General features: G+C 31.9%; 1 protein-coding gene across 1 annotated transcript in view; it reads left to right on the forward strand.

The window, feature by feature from the left end:
- Window positions 1-24,849, forward strand: part of LOC115889578 — a 320,379-nt gene that overhangs the window by 213,527 nt on the left and 82,003 nt on the right. The window lies entirely within an intron of this gene.

Genomic DNA, 24,849 nt, shown 5'->3' on the forward strand with positions numbered 1-24,849 from the left:
GGAGAACTTACAAAATCGCAATATTATGTCGCGGTATTTCCCTGGAAGCATTTTTAAGAAAAAAATATTTAAAATTATTGGACGAAAAAAACTACCTGTCAAAATAATTTGTACAGCCTAAAAGTCAAATTTAGTGATTATCACAGCCCCTGTGACATAAAGAAAAGACATGTGGCTATCTATTTTAAAAATTAAATTGTTCAAATGTCATATAATAATAGCGGTAGCTGTCATGGAATTGAGCGATTAAAAAATTATCATAAATAATTTTTTTTCAAATGGAAACCCACTTTTTTTATTTCACTAGTGAAAAGGTTTTCCAATTCGTTACGTTTTAACTAGACATATCCCTATACCTAAAATAAATCGTTTTTAAGTTATTTAAGATTTAGTTTGAAAACGTATATATTTTTCTTGATTTTATCTAGCTTCCTTTGACATTAAGTGTCAAACAGTCAGACAATTTATTTCCATCTGTCAGAAAATGAATTTTTTTCCTATATTATAACTACTGCCTGCTTAAAAGTTTAAAAAGTGTATTTATATGTTGCACCCACTTAATGTAATTGTCCGTTTCATGAAATGGATATCCACTTCGCGAACTGAAATTAACCATTTCGCGAACCTAACCTAACCTAACCAGTTCGCGAAGTGGATATCCATTTCATGAAACGGACAATTACACTAAGTGGATGCGACATATATAAATATATCTCGTATTTTCGTTCTTTAGTGATATCTAATAGTTGATATTTTAATAATATACCGTACGATCGAAAAAAAAACAGCGCCAAGTTAGCTTGAAAATGATGATCGATAATATACTGTTATAGGCATAAGTATAGTCAAAATGTAACAAATTTTAAAAACGAAAGTAACGAAAACCTTTTCACGAGTGAAATAAAAAAAGTGGATTTCCATTTGAAAAATTCACAGTCCTTTACAAAGAGCAACCGGGGGGGCATTGAAAATGATGAATAAAAACGTAAAAATATGATTAGTGTTAATATGAGTGTATTACATACATATGTTTAAATAACGAACTTAAATAACAGATTTAAAGATTCACTGAAAAAGTAGTAGTGTTAACAGTAAATAAAACATTATCAATAATAATTATGCGATCGCACCTATCCGTAAAACAAGCAAGCAAAAAAACCTCGAAAAAAACAAAATAACATAGAAAACATCAGATTAACATGATGACAGATCATGATCAATGACAGATAAAGAATTCTTACGGAAAGTTACACTTTACGATATAATTTTTTAACTGTTAAAGGCAAACCCCATTTAAACACAAAACTTTTTAATACCTACTACTGTATCTAAAAGACTTTTTTTTAAATTACTAAATTCTTAGCCACGCTTCTGTTTTCTTGGGTGTTGTGCGTCACGTCACAGATTAACAGGCCCACGTTTGCACCAAAGGCGATGCTGCAGACTACTAGGTAGACCGGTCGTAGAAATTTATGTTATACAACTTGTAGTCAATCTACACAAATATTATCAAAAACTTTTTTTCTTTTAAAATGTGTTCAGATTTTATAAAAAGTATAAGTCAAAATCGCAAAACTTAAATTTGATATGAGTTTCTTAGTTTTTAACTAATATAGTGGCGAATTACAAAAATTCCTTTTCAATGAAAATTAATGAGTTAAATAAAATAATTTAATAAATTACTAGCTTTTTCTCGCAACTACGTTCGCGTTACACCTCGAATCGTTTATGCATTGATTTAAATGATTTTTTACTTCTTTATAGAGAGCTAGTGAACATATAGATGTTTTTTATTTTTCATCTTTTTTTTATTTATTAAGAGCACTAATACTCTCTTTATAGGTTATTTTTTATTCTTTGAAGGATAATTGAGGAAGATATATTTCCTTATGATGTCACTAAATAAACCCTTGTATAAAATTTTATACTGTCTGGTTTATAATGTTATAGTATTGCATTTTCGTACAGCAAACTTTCATTCCCTATTTTACTCCCTAAGGGTATAAATTTCATAAATTCGCTTTACCTTTGTGCCAATTTTTATGTGTATAATCCAGACGTCACCAAGTTTTATATAAATTTTTACTAACTTTACCCATTTGGTTGATGAATTTCAAAAATTTCTTCTAATTCTTTTTGTAGGATTTCATTCTTCTAGACGAAATAGTAAGGAATTTTCATACAACAAACTGTTCCGAGATAATTTTACTCTCTAAGAGGATGAATTTCCTAAAATCGCTTTGTGTAGCTAATTCACTAATGTCGTTTAAACGAACCTTTGTGCTAATATTTATGTATCTAAAGCTGGCGGCATCAACTCACTCTAAAATATCTAAAAACGTAATATATAATCTAACTGACACACCACTGACAATGACAACTAATTTATTTCTGGAGGTATTGTGTGTAGGTGTTTTCAGGTATGTTTTAGTATTTAGTCGTTTTACACAAAGAAATAGCCATTAAGCACTATAAAAATACTTCATAACAAATCTACACATATATACCTTTCATTTAAAAAAAGAATCATCAAGATTGGTAAAGCGCTTTCGGCGGGATGGATGCAACAAAAAAACCCTTTGAGCTTTTATATATGTATGGACTAATTATTTTTCCAACATATTTTACTTTGCAAATTTTTATAAATATTCAGACTCACATACAATATCGTACTCCACCGTGTCCAGCCTGTTTAGCCAAACGTAGGCCGATTCCTCTTCGGCGGAAGCGTCGTGACCCTGGCCGAAGGAAGAGTCTTGAAGACGCTCATCCGCGCATAGGAATAAGTTGACTGCGTAGCGTGTTGCGTATTAATCGATTCTGAAACTTTTCTGTCTCGTGTATAACATGTTACGCAAGTTTATATTATTTTAATCTTGATTTTAATGGATAAATGTCTGAAATGCTACCTGAATATCTTCCGCCATGACATGTTTTTTTACATTTTGTTATGGTAAAGTGATTTGTATAAACTTTATTCAATAACGTATATTTTCCTCCATTTGGTGATTTTTTAATTTTAAGCGAAAATTAAGTATAACATTTTAGGAAAAAGAAACACTGTAATATTTAAAGAAATTAGAAGAAATTAGTCTTATTTTGAAAGGAAAATATAGAAAAAACTCTTTCTATAGAAAAAGTCTTAATACTAACCAGAATCCGGTGACATATACGCGGTCTCACCCGAAACATTACTTATTACTTCGCATAACTTGAAGAATATCTATCACTTTTAATAATGAACACTTCAGAAATACACCAGTAAAAAACATTTATTATTTGAGATGTTGTTATAGCTTTTATAGGCCTGTTTAACGACTTAATAAGTTACCTAGCGAAAAATCTGTGCGCGTACCTATCACTATTGTTACAGGTTAATTCTGTTAAAGAAATATGTTACACAAGTTAAAAAGCGCTAAAATTTTAATATTGGTATTACTTGTGCATTATTGGCCTTATAATGTAATTTGTTGGAATTATATCTTCTTTAAATATAATTAGACTTTTTAACGACTTTTAAAGTTACCTAGAAAAAAATCTGTGCACGTACCTACAGTATTTACCAGTTACAGGTTAATTCGTTTTATTAACCAGTTACAGGTTAATTCGTGAAACAAATGTGTTACATATTATTTGTTGTATTAGTGGTATTATATTGGAATCAGCTTGGCATTAGTGGGGCATTATATGAAATTTTGTTACATTTAATTTGTATTTTGGCATTACTTTGGCATTAGTATACAGACATTTGTCAGCGGTTTACTCCTTGTAGATAATCAAAAAGTTTTTTGATAAAATTTGCTTTTCATGTCAGATCATTTCTATGAAAAATTACATTAGATTTTTATTAAAGACGCTGGGTAATTAAAACATTGACTAATAAACCTTGTCCACTTTAAATACGGGGTCACGAAATATCCTCCTTGGAGTGTTTGGGTTAAGGGGTGTATAATAAATTAATCGTTGTTTTATAATAAAAACCATAAAACATTTATTTGTGAGTAAAATAATGCAATGGTTGGATATCTCTCCTTTATAATTCGGTGACTAAAAATACACTAAAATAATTAGAAAAAAAATCTTGTACTTATTTAGTAATTACGTCAATATTAATTAATTGACTTTCTAGTCTATTTTATTTTATGTACAAATATATTATTAAATTTTAAGCATTAAGTAATAAAACACTTTGTGCCCTCTTATATCGTAAAAGGTTACGAAATATACTCCTGGTTACACCCCTTACAGAAAACAGTGTAAGGGGTGTAAATAAATTGTATAATCACTGTTTTTTATAATAAAAACTATAAAATATTTCTTATTTGTGAGATTAAAAAAACAAAACAATGCATTGGTTAAAATAAGTACATTCAATACTGTTTTCAATTGTTAATTCAATAATGTGTTATAACATAATATAGCCATTACTATTATACTATTATTATTAAAATAATATGTGTGTAACATATTTCTTTAACGAATTAACCTGTAACAGACATTTATATGCCCAGTATATTTTTGTTTAACAAACCAATCAGGAAAAATCCAAAACCTACCGTTATAGGAGGTATAAGACGATTAAACTTATATAATGACAACTACTTATCGGATAACAAATTAATTACTACTGTCAGCTAGTTCAGCTACTGTCTAGGTAGAATTTACCTAGAGTACCTACACCTACCTATGATGATGTAGGTAGATTAAAGCTTATTTTGACGTTACCTCTCACTTCGGTGTCACAAGCTGAATTTTTCAGGGATGGAAGTACAGTACATCACAGTACATGATATGGGGACCCTTATTCCGAAAGTAGTACAAAATTAAACAGGGTAAAAAGGCACTATCATCAAAAATCGATATATTAATACCACCGTATAGAGAAAACAAATACTTATTTTTTGATCCAGTACAGAATAAAGTCTTCGTAGGGAGTAATTTTTTATAATTATTTACAAAAAAACATTTCCATTAGCGCTTATGACCAAAAAAAAACTTTAAACATGAATAATCATTTCAATCATGCGAAAATTTGGTTTAAAAATAGAGATTTTTTTTTAATATAACTTTCATTTAACGAAAAACGAAGGCCTAAATGAAAAAAAGAAACAATTTAAAAGTTTCGCTCATGTCTTGACAAGGTATCAAAGCAAACCCCATATTTTTTGCTTTTAAACTAATAAAGATATATCAATAAACAATTAGCGATGTAATGGTTTTTGCGCGCGCTGGCCGACTGCCGCCGCTGCGCCGAGATTTCCTATACCCTTGTATATATGACGTCATGGTGTGGCAAATGTAGCATTTTAATTCGATTTGGGCTCCCTTATATAGGATAACAGAAACATTTTCAATGTTAAAAAAAATGATTTATGATAATTTTTTAATCGCTCAATTCCATGACAGCTGCGGCCATTATTATATGACATTCGGACAATTTAATTTTTGACATAGATATCCACATGTCTTCTTTTTATGGTACAGTGGCTGTGGCAATTACTAAATTTGACGTTTAAGCTATACGAGTATACATATTTTTGACAGGCGGTTTTTTTCCTCCAAAAATTATAAATATTTTTTTTGTCTCAAAAACAGTTAACGTTAGGTATAGAGTGTTTAATATCAAAATTCATAAAATTTTACAGAGAATTTAAGTATGTAATAAAAAATGGGGTCACCCATTTAAAATAAGAAAATTGCTGTCAACTTCCGGTACTTCCGAAAGTGTCGCCATATTGAAAATGCTTTTAATCGATAGATCTCATTGTGAAACAATCATATGCATAAAATCTCATATCTAGATATTGTAGTTCTCTAGAAACTTCTAACGCAGGCTCAACCTGAGACACCCTGTATAAATACTTGAATTTTGTCAACCATTATACATACGTCATTCAATGTTTACAAAATATGCATTAGAAGTATATCATTATCTAAACAGACTGGGGACCATATTTAGCTTCGCCGCCCCGGGCCCTCGACAGGCTTAGTCCGCCACTGATGATATCTTATATCATTAAAAAGGGAATTGAAAGACCTTTCACACGAGGTATCACTCGGCCCCCCTTTCCATTTAAGAATTTAGGGGTGGCGCCGCCCCCGCCTTGGAGGTTATAGGTGTGAAAGTAATTTTATGATATTTTCTTTTCCCCCTCGAAAACTATATCGACGTGTCCGGGCATTTTTCCAAATTTTAATTTTAAACGAGAAAAATTGGGGTGGAAAGTTTCCATTGGCCCACCCTGTATACTATATAAACTTAACTCTTCTAAGCCTGTTCCACAGCTACGGTAAAACGGCATTTATTCGACCGAAAGCTACAACATCCGCCACAATGTTACAGCACAATTAAAAGCCATTGTGAAATTCACAGTGCAAAGGAAACTGTTCCTTCCTAGCTGTTTATCTTTCGCTGAGGCTTTTTTTGTATGATGTATGGATATAGCAAAAGGAAAAAGCTTTTTCAAATTTATTACCGGCAATTTTTCGTTTAAGGACTTGAAACGGGAGTTAATTGAACTTTATATGTTTTGTAACTCAATTGCTCGCTGGCTTGTGAAATTGCATTTGTTGTAAATAAGGAATATAATTTAAATTCATTGAATTTGGCTCGCTCTTATGCGACATCTTAATCGAAAATATATGTCAAATAGCAATTATTCTTTTCCCAAAACTTTTCATTCACTTGAATACAAATTTTTATTTTTTCTTATTTTATTCTTTTTTTGAATTTTTCACTTGAGTACAAATTTTCTGTAAGTCGGATGTAAACAATATAGACTTAATTCTTTCGCTTCTAAGCCTGCGCCACAGCTATTATAGTCTTCTTCTTCTTCTTATTCATTTTTAAGATCTCGCGATCTGTTAATTTTGATGGGTCCTCTGTAACAGTTCTTGGGAGGTGGACTGCCAGCTGTCCTTCCATCTCTTAGGTGGTCTTCCGGGTTCTCTTTTCCCTGTTGGTTTCCCTTCTAATGCAATTCGTGGCAGTCTTCTCTCATCCATTCTTCTCACGTGGGCGTACCAACCTCTTTTTCTTTGTCTGCCCCACTTACTATGTCTTGCACCTCACATTGTTCCCTGATGTCGTCGGTGTTCTTAATTCGGTCTCTTCTTGTTTTTCCCATTATTGTCCTGAGCGTTTTCATCTCGGCTACTCATAGCATGCTCTTCGTTTTGTTAGGTTTCCTCTCTGGTTTCTATTCCGTATGTCATGATTGGTCTGATACAAGTCTTGTATATCTTTACCTTGCTAATCCCATCTCATGTATTCGTTCATTAATATTGTTTGCCTTAAGCAGCCCGACATGGCAGTCGCTTTGTTGATCTGGCTTCTTAAGTCCTTCGCTGGATCATGGTGGCTCGACAGATCCATACCCAGGTATTTGAATTGTAGAGACTTGCTCGATGATTTTGTCCTGAACTACCAACTTACATCTCACGGGGTCTTTAGCAAAGGTTATGCTTTTCGTTTTTCTGTAGATATGGTCATATTCATCGCTTGACTGACCTGGTAGAATCTGTTGAAGCTGTTTCTGCAGGTCGTCCTCCGTTTCCGCGAAATGGCTGCGTCATCGGCGTAGCATACCATGCTGATTCTTTTCTGTCCCATTCGGTATCCTATATTTATTGATGATACTTCCTCTATAATTCTGTCCATTAAGAGATTGAACAGAAATGGGCTAAGGCTGTCACCTTGTCTGATGCCTCCTGGTGTCGGTATCTCTTCCGTATAAGTGTCTCCTGCTTTTACTCTAGTCCTGTTGTTCATGTTTAGGTTGTGGATCGCTCTTACAATGGTGTCTGGCGCCTCTCTCGCCATTAGTATATTGACGATGTCGTAAAGGCGCACCCTAGCAAATGCCTTGGTGAGGTCGATGAAGCAGACGTATGCTGGTGTATTAAATTCAATTGACTTTTCTTTTAGTTGTTTGATAATGAATATGGCATCGGTCGTGGATCTGTTTCGTCTGAAGCCTTGTTGTTCTTCCTTGTTTGTTATTTGTGTTTTCAAGTCTCTCCTTCAAAATACCCGTAAAGAGTTTCATGCTTGTGTTCAGCAGTGTTATGCCTCTGTAGTTGTCTGGGTTCGTCTTCTGTCCTTTCTTGAATATAGGGATAGTTATACTTTTGTGCCATTCCGTAGGTATTTCCGATGTTTCTAAGATTTTGTTGTAAAGGATTTTTAAATGTTTTCCTAGTTCAGGTCCGGCGTATTTCAGAAGTTCATTTGGTATAAGGTCTGTTCCGGGGGCTTTTCTGTTTTTCAATTTTTTGATTTTTGCAAAAATCAAAAAATCAAAAAAGCTATTATAGTAAGGTATTTATTTGACTGAAAGCTACAACGTCCGCCACACTGTTAGAGCACATCTCAGCCTTTGTGGAATTCATAATAATTCATAAAGAAAACTGTTCCTTCCTGGCTGTTTATCTTCCGCTGAGGCATTTTTATGAGCACTGTATGCCTCTCTGACTGGTAAAATTGTATTTTTGTAATATGGCATATAATATACATCTTATTCAATTTGGCTCGTTCCTAATCTACTTCTTAAAAGAGGCTTGAAGTATAGTCTTTGTCGTAAAGATATTTAACTTATGAGAACTCTATATTTTAAACAAAGTTCGTTTAAATACATATTAATATTTAATTTATAAATAAGAGAATACTAACTTATTGGTAATCCTTGCAAAATGTATGTATTGGTTGCTTATTAATGATGTTCTTTCATACTATTTAAATATTTTTTTTGTAAAACAATCTTTGTTTCTTTTCCCGAAATTTTACACTCACTTGAGTAGAAATATTTCGTAGGTTACATATAAACAATATAAATTTAACTCTTCCTCTTCCAAGCCTGTTCCCCAGCTATTTATCCGGCCGAAAGCTACAACATCCGCCAAAATGTTACAGCACAATTAAAAACCTTTGTGGAATTCACAGTGCAAAGGGAACTGTTCCTTCCTTGCTGTTTATCTTTCGTTAAGGTTTATTTGTATGATGTATGGATTTGGCAAAAGGAAAAAGCTTTTTCAAATTTATTACTGGAAAATTTTCGTTTAAGGACTTGAAACGGGAATTTAAATGAACTTATATATATTTTGTTACTGAATTGTTCGCTGGCCTGTAAAATTGCATTTTTTATACAGAGTATAATATAATAAATTCATTCAATTTGACTCGCTGTTAAGCCACATCTTAATCGGTTTGAGGAATATTCTTTGTTGTAAAGTTATATAATTTATTAGATCTCTGTCCTTCAACAAACGTCTTTTTAAAAAATACATAATATTTTTTTATTGGAAATCCATATGTATATGAAATAATAAAACAAGTAATATTAAGTGTTAATTTCTTATTAATACATGTTCTCTCATGTTCCCAAAATTTTACACTCACTTGAATACAAATTGTTTGTAGGTCGGATGTAAATAATATAAACCTAATTCTTCTCTTTCTAAGCTTGTACCACAACTACTGTAGCATGGTATTTATCGGCGGAAAGCTTCAACGTCCGCCACACTGTTACAGCACAATTAAAAGCCTTTGTGGAATTCGCAATGTAAAGGAAACTGTTCCTGCCTGGCTGTTTATCTTTCGCTGTGGCTTTTTTCGTATGATGTATAAGCTTACCGACAGGAAAAAGCTTTTTAAAATTTGTTACCGGCAATTTTCCCTTTAAGGACTTTAAATGAGGATTTAATTGAGTTTTTTTTCTATGTTTTGTATTTGAATTATTCGCTGGCTTGTGAAATTGCATTTTTTGTAATCGGGGATATATATTCCTTGGATTGAGTAGAAAAAATATTCTTTGTTGTTCTCTCAAAGCTATTTAATTCATTAGAACTCTGTACTTCTACAAATTTCTTTTTAATACATAGTAATTTTTTAATTTATAAATAAGAGAATACACTTTTATTGAAAATCTATGAAAATCTATATGTAGTTATATAAAATACTGAAACAAGTAATATTAAGTGTTGGTTGCTTATATATACATAATACAAAGACCTTGCTAGGGTCAAGAAACAAACTGATTTCATTGGTGGAAATAAAAATATTGTTTATTAAATAATTATATTTTTAAACAAAAGTTTTTGACAAAGTTCTTGTTTATTCTTATATCTTTGTATGTTTGACAAATATTTTTTCAAATAATATAAAAAAAAATATTTATTTCGCTTATAGGAAACAAATATTTATTTTTCTGCACTCCATTTTTATTCAGGTTAAATAGCTTCTTTTTTCAGTGCGGTTGATTTGTTCAGCTTTCTATTGTAAAAGACGCAATGATAAAAAAGAGCACAATCCACACCACCTCTTAACGTTTCCTTATTGAATTTGATAATTATTTTTCTGATATTATATGTACAGGGTGTTCCATTTTGTTTAAAATTGTTGTATAACATTGTTCTCTCATACTTTTTAAAATATCTTTCGAATACCAGCAACTTATTCGTTTCCCGAAATTTTACTTTCACTTGAAGACATATTTTTTTGTAGGTCGGATGTAAACAATATAAACCTAATTCTTCTCTTTCTAAGCATGTTCCACAGTTACTTTACCATGACATTTAGTCGGTTGAAAGCTTCAACGTCCGCCACACTGTTACAGCACAATTAAAAGCCTTTATGGAATTTACAATGTTAAGGAAACCTTTACTTCCTGGCTGTTTATCTTTCGTTGAGGCTTTTTTCGTATGATGTATGTGCTTACCGACAGGAAAAAAGCTTTTTAAAATTTGTTACCGGCAATTTTCCGTTGAAGGACTTTAAATGAGGATTTAATTGAGCTTTTTTTTGTATGTTTTATAATTGAATTGTTCGCTGGCTTGTGAAATTGCATTTTTTGTAATCTGGAATATAAATTCCTTGAATTTGGCTCGGGTTGGAAAAGTATTCTTTGTTGTTCTCTCAAAGTTATTCTTATAAAATTCTAAGTTATAATATAGTAATCTTTTCACTTTATTGCTCCTTTGAATCTTCTAAATTGATAATGCCCAAAATCAGTCGAGCTAACTTGTGAGCTTCATCCTTTGATAAAAATTGGCGTTTATACGCTGTAAGACATTTGAGATTAAATATCTCTAAATATGTGTTTTTTCTTCTCATCAGAAGATCTTCAGATACAGAAGAACTGTTACTTACTCGAAACGTGAAAATATACAGTTTTTAAGCAAATTTTGACTCGATGATTATTTACGCGAGAAAGAGGTATGCAGAACGAGCATGTGACGCGAGAACGAGGTCATAGAAAGTGACAAAAAAAGAACAAAGGATTTGACAAGGAGTTAAGCTCCTAGTTTCCTTATACTATGATAAAATATTGAAACAAGTAATATTAAGTGTAGGTTGTTTACTAAAACTGTTCTCTCATGCTTTTTAAATATTCTTCCAATAGCAGCAACTTATTCGTTTCTCGACATTTTTGTTGGTCGGATGTAAACAATATAAACTTAATTCTTTTCTTTGTAAGTTTGTTCCATAGCTCCTTTTGCACGGCATTTACCCGGCTGAAAGCTTTAATAACGTCCGCCACACTGTTACAGCACAATTATTAAAAGCCTTTATGGAAATCATAATGTAAAGGAAACTGTTCCTTCCTGGCGGTTTATCTTTCGTTGAGGCTTTTTTCGTATGACGTATAGGCTTACCGACAGGAAAAAGCTTTTTAACATTTATTACCGGCAATTTTCCGTTTAAGGGCTTTAAATGAGGATTTAATTGAGCTTTGTATGTTTTGTAATTGAATTGTTCGTTTGCTTGTAAAATTGCATTTTTTGTAATATGGAATATAATATTCAACCTTTTAATTTGGCTCGCTTTAGAGCGAGTTCTTGAAAGAAAAATGTAAAATATTCTTTATTGAAGCTATTTTATTCGTCGGAACTTTGTCCTTAAACAATTTTTGTTTAATATACACATAATGATAATTGAGAGATTATTTCATAGTAATAAATTCATATTTAGATAATAAAATAATGTTTAGTACAAAAAAATAATGTTAAGTTTTGGGTGGCCCATCGAAAACGTTCCGCAAGGCATAACAGCCAGAGTAATTTTTTTCAGAAAATTCAAAAACACGTCGATTTTGTTTGCGAGGGGGACAATTTTTGTCCCAAAAATGATTGCAAAATCTTCAACCCTCTAAACGGGGGTGTCATCCCCCAGTTTTTTTAAAATGGGAAGGGGGGTCAAGTGGTACCGCAGTGAAAAGGGCTTTCTATTCTCTATACTTTCCCGCTTCGTTTATGAAAATCGGTCGAGTCATTGAGAAAATATGAGGGATTGAAATTTGAAAACCTTATTTAAACATTTATCAGAGTAAATGATAAGGATAAATTCCTTCGTCCAATTTGCTGTTTTTTCTTATTATTTCTATATGTTTATACGCATTTTTTCATTTGCCACAAGGTTGGACAATCAGGTGCGGTAGTTGCTAGATAGCTGTTCTGTGACTTGTGCGTTTTCGGACTCAATATTGTTAAACTTTTTAACAATTATGATGTACTCAGATGCAGAAAAAGTGGAAATAAGTTCTACCCGTACAAAATTCAGTTGGTACAAGAACTCAACAAAGACGATTTTGACCGTCGCTTGCAATTTTGCACACACAAAACCTGCACACACAAAACCCTCAGAAATTGAACGTATGGGCTGGTATTTTTGGAAATTCTATTGTGGGTACTTTTTTTTTCTTCCTAGAAATCTAACAGGTGATATGTACATGGATTTACTGGAAAATACTATCGACCCAGCCCTAACTGACATCATAGAGGTCAATCCTGGATACGTTGAAGCCGAACTAATATTTCAACAAGACGGTGCACCTCCACATCACTTTCAAAATGTGCGTAATTATTATAATAATAAGTTTCCCGGTCGGTGGATATGACGAAGGGGTGCAATTGAGTGGCCTCCCCGGTCACCCGACTTGACTCCTTTAGACTTCTTTTCTATGGGGACACATAAAAAGTAAAGTGTATAGCACTAGTAACCTAACCCGCCTCATTAGAAGACCTGCGAAGACGAATTATTGATGTTGGTCGCGAAGTGACCCCGCAAGTTCTTCAGAATGTTCGAGAATGGTTTGAAAATAATTTGTATTACTGTATGGAGGTTGACGGGCAACATTTTCAGCATTTTCTTCATTAATAAGGTAAGTTTTTTTAATTAATTCAATTTATGCGTTTTTTGCAAAAAGTACTTTTCAAATTTCAATCTTTCATATTTTCAAAATGACTCGACCGATTTTTAAAAACGAAGCGGGAAAATATAGAAAATAGAAAGCCCTTTTCATTGCGGTGCCACTCGACTCCCCTTCCCATTTGAAAAAAGTTGGGGGACGACACCCCCGCTTAGAGGGTTAAAGATTTTGCAATCATTTTTGCGTCAAAAGTTGTCCCCCTCACAAACAAAATTGACGTGTTTTCAGATTTTTTGAAAAAAAATATACCCTGGCCGTTATGCCTTGCGGAACGTTTTCGATGGGCCACCCTGTATATAATATTCAATTTGGCTTGTTCCTAAGCTACTTCCTAAAAGAGGGTTAAAGTATATTTTTTGTTGTAAAGATATTTAACTTATGAGAACTCTATATTTTAAACCAAGTTCTTTAAATACATATTAATATATAATTTATAAATACGAGAATATTAACTTATTGGCAATCCTTGCAAAATCTATGTATTGGTTACTTACTAATACTCTTCTTTCATACTATTTAAATATTTTTTTGTAAAATAGCCTGTTTCTTTTCCCGAAATTTTACGCTCACTTAAATACAAATGTTTCGTAGGTTGCCTATAAACAATATAAACTTAACTCTTCCTCTTCCAAGCCTGTTCCACAGCTATTTATCCGGCCGAAACCTACAGCATCCGCCACAATGTTACAGCACAATTAAAAGCCTTTGTGGAATTCACAGTGCAAAGGAAACTGTTCCTTCCTTGCTGTTTATCTTTCGCTAAGGCTTTTTTGTGTGATGTATGGGTTTAGCAAAAGGAAAAACTTTTTCAAATTTATTACCGCCAATTTTTCGTTTAAGGACTTGAAACGGGAATTTAAAGGAACTTTTATATGTTTTGTAACTGAATTGTCCGCTGGCCTGTAAAATTGCATTTTTATACGGAATATAATATAAATTCATTCACACACACACACACACACACACACACACACACACACACACACACACAATTTGACTCGCTCTTTAGCCAATCGGTTTGAAAAATATTCTTTGTTGTAAAGTTATATAATTTATCTGATCTCTGTAGTTCGACAAATTTCTTTTTAAAAAAATACGTAATATTTTTTACCATTTTGGTTGTTTCTATAGGGTATCTAGAAAACCGTGAGAAATATTCAAATATTGATACTGTAGTCTCTGATTCTTTTTTTGAAAAAATCACAATGGCCCAAACGGATCGTGACTATCTTGATCGGTTTCGAAGCTAGAAAGGGATTCTCAAATTTTGTACTTTTCTTTGGGCAAATGAGGGCAAAAAAATTAAATATTTTTATTCTAATTATTTACTAAAGAACTTCACAAAAGCAATATTTACTTGGATACACGCGGATACATTTTTTAAACTCAACGTGAAGTTTTGATTTTATTGAAATATTATCACATATTGACATATCCAAGTTATTGGAGAATAATTCATAATTAATTAACTTGGATTAAGCTTTGCCTTACCTTGTCGAATAGCTGAAAAACTGGAGACGATAATAATATGCACAGCTTTTCTTTTAGAAGCATTATACACTTGTAACTTACTCGATAAATAACGAATCTGCACGCCTGTACAATGTTTTAAGACGTGTCAATTGCAAATCAAGGCCAGAGTTGATGTAAACAATATAACGGTGCCAATGTTATCTTTTCTGATAATGTTCAACTTCTCAAACATTTAGCTGTAAAAAATGTCATATTTTTGTATTTTTGTAAAAATTGTTCTTTTGAATTAAGTTCCGCTAGTAAATTAAAATATTACAGTGTGCGCCGTTGCTAGATTGATGTTTAAGAAAAAATGCGTGAAATACAAACAAACAAAAATACAAAAATTATAAAAGTATGTAAAAAATATATTCCCCTACATTTTAGAACTAAAGTTGATAAATTATGTCTCTTTATTGGTTTTGTTTATCTTGTATCTCAATTTTGAAAATTGTAATTTTATTTACTATTAATTAGAAATATCGTAATAATTGGGTTTAATGTAGTAGAATTATTAATAAGGAAATAGAAGATTTAATTGAATTTGAAAATTAATGTTAAACTAAAGATAATTGACTATATAATTCTTATTATTTTTAATGAATCTATGGAAGGGGTTATTATTATGAAAAATATACAATTTATATAATTATAATTGATGGTCAGTGAATAAGAAATATCTTTGAAATTAAGTTTTGAAATTTAGTTATAGCAAATATCTAAATATTTTTAATTTTAGTCTATACACAGTTTTAGTAATTTGTTTATATTTTAGTTGAAAATAAACTGTGTAGGACAATCAAATTGGTATTTTGGACGATATTATTTTATTGTGTTAACATTTTATATTATTATGTTCCATTCTAGTGTTTTGTTTGGTACAATTAAATTTAGAGTAATATCAACAGATCAATGTCTCAAAGATGTGGGTTTTGATTGTGTGGTTAAGTTTAGATAGAGGCCCTTAATACACAAAGAGATTAGCGTAGAAGATTGTAGGAGGAATAACGTCGATTAGAGCCAGACAAACATCTGTAATTTAATCTAATCACCATATGTCACGGGAGTTGTTATTTTTCTAATAAAATGAAATTATTTACTGGCAAAATATGACGATATGACGAATATTTCAGGAAAATGTTTTAACTTCTAGTGGGTGGCTTAAAAAAATGTCAGTTGATTGGGATGATTTTTTTAAATAGAAAACGGTATATATATATATATATATATATTGGTATGTGGTGTTTCGTTCTTTTTTGTTTTGTATTAACACATACCGTTTTTTAAATAAAATAACTCTACATTTTTTCAGTTTTATAAGTTTTTTTTCACAATATTTTGAAGTAATCACTGCGTTCCAATTGTACCAACTTATTCCTTTGTAAAGTAAAATAAACAACTTTGTAATTAAAGTGACAGACACATCTCTCACCGTCAGGGTTCTTGTCGTTGGATAGACTATATATTAGGTGTTTACTGTAGTGGGTCTGTACTTAACTTTGACATAAATAACACAAATATCGTAATCTTAAACCATACAGGATGTCCAAAATTTTAAGCCAAACTTTTTAACATATAAGAGTTTATCTTCGTTTTTTTTTTAATGGAACACCCTGTATAGTATTTCTTTGTTACATGGATAATTAAAAATAAACATTTTTTATATTTAAAGTATTTCAAAATTGTTAGCGGTTTCGCAAATATACGCGGTTGTATTACATATGGCTCTTTTAACGGTAAAATACCGGACAAAAATCATTGGATGGCTTTGATAAAAACTTACTCTTAAAAAAAATTATAAATTTATAAACAGTTATTATTAACATCAACAAAACTCATCTTCTTAACAGCCTTATGGGACCTAAAGGACCATTTTACCGCTTTCCCGTTCAAAATATTCTAATAAAGCTGCGATTATTTTTTACGGCTATTAAGCTCTATTGTATCTTGTACACTTCGTACTAAAAGAGGTTTTAAAAAGAACAATGTTCGATTGTAAGGTCTGCTAGTAAACATGTTTAAGCTTGAAGTATCACAAAACTATTTATTTAAAGCAAAAACAAAAATGAAATGAAAATGTCAGGGAATAAGTAAATAAATGAGGCAACTTGACATTTTTTACAGCAGAGGTACCGCCTGAATCCCCAGCGCGAAATTTAAATTTCATTAAGTCAGCCCGGCGCCGAATATCTCCATGGTTGGCAACAAAGAATTTAAAAATCGCGTTTTTGCGATTACGTAACTAAAAGTTTAATTGGGTATCAAATATAGCTAAAAAAGTAAAATATTTTGAATTAACGTCTCCATTAAGGCTAATGCGCCACTGCTAAATCTAAACAGGACAGGGTGTTGAATTGTTTACGCGGAATCCGAACCGCGATCCTCAGCCATACTATTGTCAATAAACTAGCGACTTGGGGAATGTCTAAATCGGCTGTTACCATCCAGCCACGAACCGAATAGATCAATAAATTTTACACTCTTTCCATTGAACAATAGCACGACATAGTTTCAAGACGGTCGCCTGTCCATTCACACGCATCGTCTAACGTTGCTTAACTTTGCTGATATCTCGGGAACATTCTTTCGTTACCCTATAATTAATTTGTTTTCATAATTTGGTTGTATATTATGAACATTTAGTAATATTGGTTTTTGTTCGATTGAGGGTAGTGTAGTTATGTAAACACATATGTGCCATATAATCGAATAAAAACAGCGTTATAATTTCCTTTAAAATATAATCGCTGTCATTTTATGTATAAAATGATATGGTGCACGATCGCATGCAATCGATTGTCATTTCCAAATGAACTTGATTCTGTATTTTTTTGACAATTTAATCACCTAATGTCAAATAAGAATTGTTTTTAAAAAAAATCATATTTTAAAACACTTCATAATAAAACTCGTTGAAAAAGTTGGTTTGGCTATCTATGATATTAATCATCTAACTTTGCATAGAAAATGACAGCGATCTTCAATGATTTATAGACCTATATCTTAAGAGCACAATATATCTGAATCTCCCTATATACAACAAAAATAATATGTTTGAAATGTACATTTTACATTGTACAGGGTGGGTCAAATTCGACGCTTTTAAATGGAAACATCCTTTTCTATAGGAGATAGACGAAAACTAATATCGGTGTCTGGAGCTCAATTTTCATCAAAAACATGATGGTGAAAACCGCACATCAATATCTGTTACCGCTTCGGAGTTACGGGGTGTTTTTCAGAAATGTGCATTTTTAACAAATCGCTGTAACTTTTTTGCTATGGAAAATTTTGTATTTCTATAAAAACATTTCCAAAGCACCTTTTCACGTAGAATTTAATGGTTTAAGTATAATTTTTTTAAAATTAATAATTTAAGAGTTATCAACAGAAAAATTAATTTTTTATTTGGGACACCCTCTATATTTTTTATTAGCTGAAAAGAATTTAAAATTACCTTTCCAAAAATATAGCACACTTGATATTTTGTTATAATCCCTTTCGAAATACAGAATTTTTAAAAGTTCGCCACTTTTAACTAGTAGGCTTTGGACTCCTTATTGATGATATGCCCTTAATGGAACTATCAGCAAATTTTTGCAGCCAATTTCAAGAATAATTGAATAGCTAACCAAGATCCCAGCCGTTGGCCGTCGAGGCCGCCTGACTTAGTGCCCATGGATTTAATCCTATGGATATATTTGCCGACGAATAAAGGGTTCCTTGTTCTTCCGTATAATCTAGACAAGAATTAGAAATACTTAGTAGTTATGAGAGGGTATCTTTCTCCCCTACTGAGTTACAGAATTTCGCGAGAAATGTTCAAAAACTGCCCCGTCTGTCCATAACAGAAGACGGTCGATATGTCGAACACCTGTAGCAAAATTTTATGTCTTGGTTTGCTATTTATTTTTATTGTTATTAGATATAGTTTAAATGTGTTGTGATGTTGGTTAAATATAGTTTAAATTGTTATAAAATTCTGCATCTCTCATAGCAAATATTATTTTCGTTTTAATTGATGCTCACAGCTAGAATTTTTTGCATTACAGCCGGTGCCGTTTAAAGCCTACTTATTTAAAGCGGGCGAATTTTTATATACTCTATATCTCCAAAAGGAATCGAGCAAAATATCAAGTGTGTTATATTTTTGGAAAGGTAATTTTAAATTATTTTCAATAAATTAAAAATATACAGGGTGTCCCATATAAAAAATAAAATTTTCTGTTGATAATTCTTAAATTATTAATTTTAAAAAAATTATACTTAAACCATTAAATTCTACGTAAAAAGGTACTTCGGAAATGTTTTCATAAAAATACAAAATTTTCTATAGCAAAAAAGTTACAGAGATTTGTTAAAAATGCACATTTTTGAAAAACACACCCCGTAACTCCGAAACGGTAATAGATATCGATATGCGGTTTTTACCATCATGTTTTTGACAAAAATTGAGCTCCAGACACCGATATTAGTTTTTGTCTATCTCCTATAGAAAAGGGTGTTTCCATTTAAAAGCGTCGAATTTGACCCACCCTGTACAGGGTGGACCATTTTGGTAGTTTCTATAAGGTATCTATATAGGAAACCGTGAGAAATATTCAAATTTTGATACTGTAGTCTCGGGTTCTTTTTTTGAAAAAATTACAATGGCGCGAACGGATCGTGGCTATCTTGATCGGTTTCGAAGCTACAGGGGGATTCTCAAATTTTGTACTTTTTGAAGATGTTCGATAGTTTGTATATTTCAGCAACCACGGAAAAATTAATTATACATTCTAAAGGCACTTTTCTGTGTAGAATGCAGTGGCGTAGTCAGACTTTTTTCAAAAAAAATATTTTTTGAGATATTAACTATACTTATGTTTTTTTAAATAGAACCCCCTGTATATTTTTAAATTTTCTTATTCAGCTTGGCATGGGCTTCTCGAAAATATATAATACTCTATATTTATTTTCACTATTAACCTCAACATTTCAAATTTTTCTTAAAATATCCACTTAGTAGATAGTAGGCCCCGCCGAGTAACAAAGTAAACGGTTGTCATGGTGATCAGAACATACCTTTGATGGATGCGGGACATTTCATTTCAACAGATTGAAGTGTGTGTATTTTAAATAATAATAAAATGAGTAAATTTGAAAATTTTGAGAAATATAATATGTTAGAATGTTAAATTGAGTCTAACAAACGTAAGCAAATGGCAGCTGATTTATATTTTGAGTGGTATCCAGAGTGCGAGCAACCAAATCCAGCCATTTTTAAAAGGTTAGAAGATAGTTTAATCAATTTTGGATCTTTTCAAAAACCGCGTCTGAGAAATTATCAGAAAGAAGATGAATAAAATCAATATATTAATGTCCTCGGAGCCATAACACTAGGTCCAACAACCAACAATATTAAGTAGAGCTATTGAAATGCTGTCAGGCGTCGCGGCGTGCGGAGACGGTACCAACTCTGTTTAGATAATAATGGGCAGCAGTCTGAACATTTAATGTAGTCTTCGTGTTTTTATTTTTTTTATATTAACTGAGAAGCCCGTTCCGAAAATATGTTCTTTTGTTTCTGTCACACTTATTTTTTATTTGCTTCGTATTGTTCGATTTTATTTAATTGTTAATTCATGTATTCGGCTGCGAGGACATTAATATAATATTGATTTTCTTCATCTTCTTCAAAATTGATTAAACTATCTTCTAACCTTTTAAAAATGGCTGGGATTGGTTGCTCGCGCTCTGTATACCGCTCAAAATATAAATCAGCTGCCATTTGCTTATGTTTGTTAGACTCAATATAACATTCTAACATATTATATTTCTCAAAATTTTGAAATTTACTCATTTTTTATTATTTAAAATACACACACATCAATCTGTTGAAATGAAATGTCCCCCATCCATCAAAGTTATGGTCCGATCACCATGACAACCGTTTACCACAGAACAGATACAAATCGTTTACTTTGTTACTCGGCGCGGCCTACTATCTACTAAGAGGATATTTTAAGAAAAATTTGATATGTTGAGGTGAATAGTGAAAATAAATATAGAGTGTTATATATTTTCGAGAAGCCCATGCCAAGCTGAATAAGAAAATTTAAAAACCATACAAAAAAAAACATAAGTATAGTTAATATCTCAAAAAATACTTTTTTTGAAAGAAATCTGACTACGCCACTGCACTCTACACAGAAAAGTGCCTTTAGAATGTATAATTCATTTTTTCGTGGTTGCTGAAATAAACAAACTATCGAACATCTTCAAAAAGTACAAAATTTGAGAATCTCCCTGTAGCTTCGAAACCGATATAGATAGCCACGATCCGTTTGCGCCATTGTAATTTTTTCAAAAAAAGAATCAAAGACTACAGTATCAAAATTTGAATATTTTTCACGGTTTCTTAGATACCCTATAGAAACAACCAAAATGGTCCACCCTGTACATTTATGTTATTTATTATTTGTATTTGAATATATATTTTAACAAAAGTTTCGAGTGAAAATTGCAAATCTTATCATTGTTTTCGAAATATAATTTTCATGTAATTAAATTATATTAAATTTTAGATTTAAATAAAATTATTCAAAAGAAATAAAATTTCTATTGAATTATTGATTTAGTAAAAACACACTCTGTCGGATAACAATATTTACTCTAATTGAAAATTCAGTGCTTCAGTAATGAAGTCCAATAATTTATCCAATAACAAATTATAAAATATTCATATTAATACAACTATTATTAGCGTTCGAACGGACGGACGCTAGCATTGAAATTAAGTAAATTGTGTGATATTATTATGCAACATAATAATATTTCATTATATCAGACGGTGCTGTTATTAAAAAAAATCTTATTTTAACTGCGACCTTTTCAGTATTATTCTGGTCCTCTTCTGATCTCTAGGTAACATTTTCCAGTACTATCCTTTTCAAAAAGTCTAATATCTTAGGGACTGAATCCTTCACAATGGCTTATTTAGGTCGCACTGACATAAAATGTTTTCTACTGTTTCTTTTCCAGATTGACAAAATCTGCGCATGGTTTGACAATGCCCTGTTAGTAGATCCATTGCAGCTTTTACTAAGGCACAAACTTTGCTTATGAAGTCTGCCAAAAATTTTGGCGAATGTTCTACTATGAAATTATTCCCGTCTCTGTCCTGGTAAATTTCTTCACCATTCTTGTGACTTTTGTTGGCCACCCACCTCTTTGTGGTCATTCTTGTAATTGGTTTTGCAATGTCGCAGAGGAGTTCTGGGCCTATGACTAGCCTTATTTGATCTTAATACTGACTTTTGTTGACTATTAACTAATGGTAGAGTTATCTCGAAAAAGTTACTTTCATTACTCTTTAATAGGTTAATATTTGCCCTTGTTTAATAAATAATCGTATTATTGTTGTTCTTCTTTTATATGAAAAATTGACAGGGGATAGTTACTTGAATGGCCTGGGCTGTTTTGCCAATTTGACATCTATTGATTTTTATTTGTAGGGACACTTAAAGTTGATTTCTACAAAAAAAAAAACTAATGATTTGGAAGAATTGAAACTGCGCATAAGGTATGCAATTGAATTGATCTCAAGACAATATATTCAGAATAGACAAATGATAGCATTGTATTTAAAAAACCAAAAATTGTATTGTTGTTGGATAAAGGTTAAGCCCCACACTCTATAATGTTATACTCACTATACCTTACAGTTGAAGCATCCACTTGCGCCCACTAATGCGTCGATGGATGGATGTACGCATAGTGAGTATGATGCGGTTCGTCCATGCGATGCGTCGGTGTTGTTCGTTACCCCATATTCATTATGCGTTAATGCGGTTTGTCAATGGTATTCGTTAATTTGTTTGTAAATTCGTCCACTGTGTCTGTGATATTTCTTTCAACTATTCATCCAAAATCCAACTTCTTACCGAACCGAGGTATAACGCATTGCTTCCACGTAGAGTCGCATCAAATCGAGGCATAAGGCATATAGCACATATAGTGACTATGGATTGTGAACACTGGAAACACTGCGACCTGTGAGGCCTATTGTGTTTGGGTTGAGTTGGGTTTTGTTGTGAGGCCTATTGTGTTATGGTGTTACAAAACGAACTGACGAACTGCATGAACGTATAGAGAGTATGGAGCTTACGTCTAGCAACACCGCAGACATGTTTTTTGAATACGTGATTATCAGGTACCTCGTGACTAAAATCTCAACAACATAAGTCATCATCCTACGTTTTGACTTCACATGATCACACTACAACTCTTTGAGATACTTAGCCGGGTCGCATATTTGTAAACGACGTCCATGATCGTGATTGGGTTCTAGGCCGAACGATACCGCGTAATCAGCATACGATATCGCAAATCCGTCTGGTAAACAGCATCCATGATTCCAAATTTTAACGGCCTTAACACCTCTTATAATCACCAGACGATATCGCAAAATTTATTAATAGGTTGCTCGTAATCAGCATGCAGGATCGCAAATTTCGTTCGTCAACACAAATTAAACGAGCTAAAAATAAAAAAGGTTTTTTTTCAAGCGGCCACCCCTCCCAATAACAATGTGTATCGCTGCTTAACTTTGGTGATCGTACTTACATAGGTATGCAAAATACAACTTACATACGTATACAAATTACTTAAAACAAAATAAAGATATAATATATTTTCCATAGAACTCAATATAAATTTCTAATACCTAACTTTTCTTAAAAAAAGATGTGTCCTTAACTATAAAAAATATTGAAGAAGGAACTAAGTTACAACCTTCTTGTACTAGAAAAAGTCAAATTTTACCTGCAAAGAAACTACACAAAGTCTAGTTTTTATTTTAAATTTTCAAAGTGAAGCTTGTGAAGCTGCTCATTCTCTAAGTATTGGGTAAAATGTCATGGAAATTTAAAACTTTCTGTCATTTCAGCCATTTTTTGATTTCGATTTATAATCGTTTTTTTTTAATTAATTGTTTTGGATAATTACTCTTGTTAATTTCTGTAACTTGCCTCAATTTCTTCCTTTTTAACGAAATGTGTTATAATAATTTCTTTGTCTATTAATTTATATAATCGTGGTTTGGGGCAAAATTATTTTTTTTTTGCAAAATATTATTTAGTACCTACTATATTTTTTGGTAGACATCTTGAACTTGCGAATTTTGAGACCTTGAATACTGATTACGAGCAACCAATCAACAAATTTCGCGATATTGTCTGCTGTTTATAAGAGGAATTAAGGCAGTTCTAACCTACCACCACCTAAAAACTTCTAACCTACCACCACCGCGAATCACCCTGTATTTTCCCTCAAATTTCGTATAACAATCTTTAATAAAACGCCCCAATTTATTCTTTCCCCATCATCCTTTGCCCTTCCGCTTTATTATGAAGTTAAATAGATCTTGTAATTACTAATTTAATCGCTCCCCTCATCTCTGATCCTCGCTATTTCCTGTTTCCTTGTCCAAAGATATTCTCGCCATCCACACGAAACAGATTTTTGATATTTTCGTGGACAACACAGCGCTCCAGCCTTAATTTTTCGAGGGGATGAAAACATTTTCATTCTGAAAATCCTTGATTAATGTTCTCTATTCTTATTGGATTCTACTTTTACTCCGACGGCGAATGATTAATTAATTTCCCGATGGGAAATCGGTCAGATATTACTTTTAAATGGGGGAAATCTATCATTTAGTGAACACAATTAATGTGGTATAGTGAATTATAATTACCTGTATTGGTTTTAAAGTAAAAATATTCTTGGAAAAAAGTTTTAAAATGTACTGAGCTTTAGTTGGATATGACGATCCAACACAAAATCCTTGATAGTGATAGACGTGTCTGTCATTTTAGTTTCAAAGTAGTTTATTTTATTTGCAAAAAAAATGCTCTTCAAAATATATTACCTCATATTAAATTATATAAACACATTTTTATTTAATTTGTTTAAACCAAAACGCAAAAAGCTTTATTACAAAATATATTAAAACTTCTTTTTGTTCTTCTAAATTGTGCTTATTCTACCTATATGTACCTACAGGGTGATTTTCTTACGATATTCTCTATGGGTATCTCGAAAACTACTGGAAATAGAGAGTCGGTTAAATGGGGAAAGAATTGCAGTT

The sequence above is a fragment of the Sitophilus oryzae genome, unplaced genomic scaffold, assembly GCF_002938485.1.
Source record: "Sitophilus oryzae breed Bouriz unplaced genomic scaffold, Soryzae_2.0 scaffold_815_pilon_pilon, whole genome shotgun sequence".
NCBI lineage: Eukaryota > Metazoa > Arthropoda > Insecta > Coleoptera > Curculionidae > Sitophilus > Sitophilus oryzae.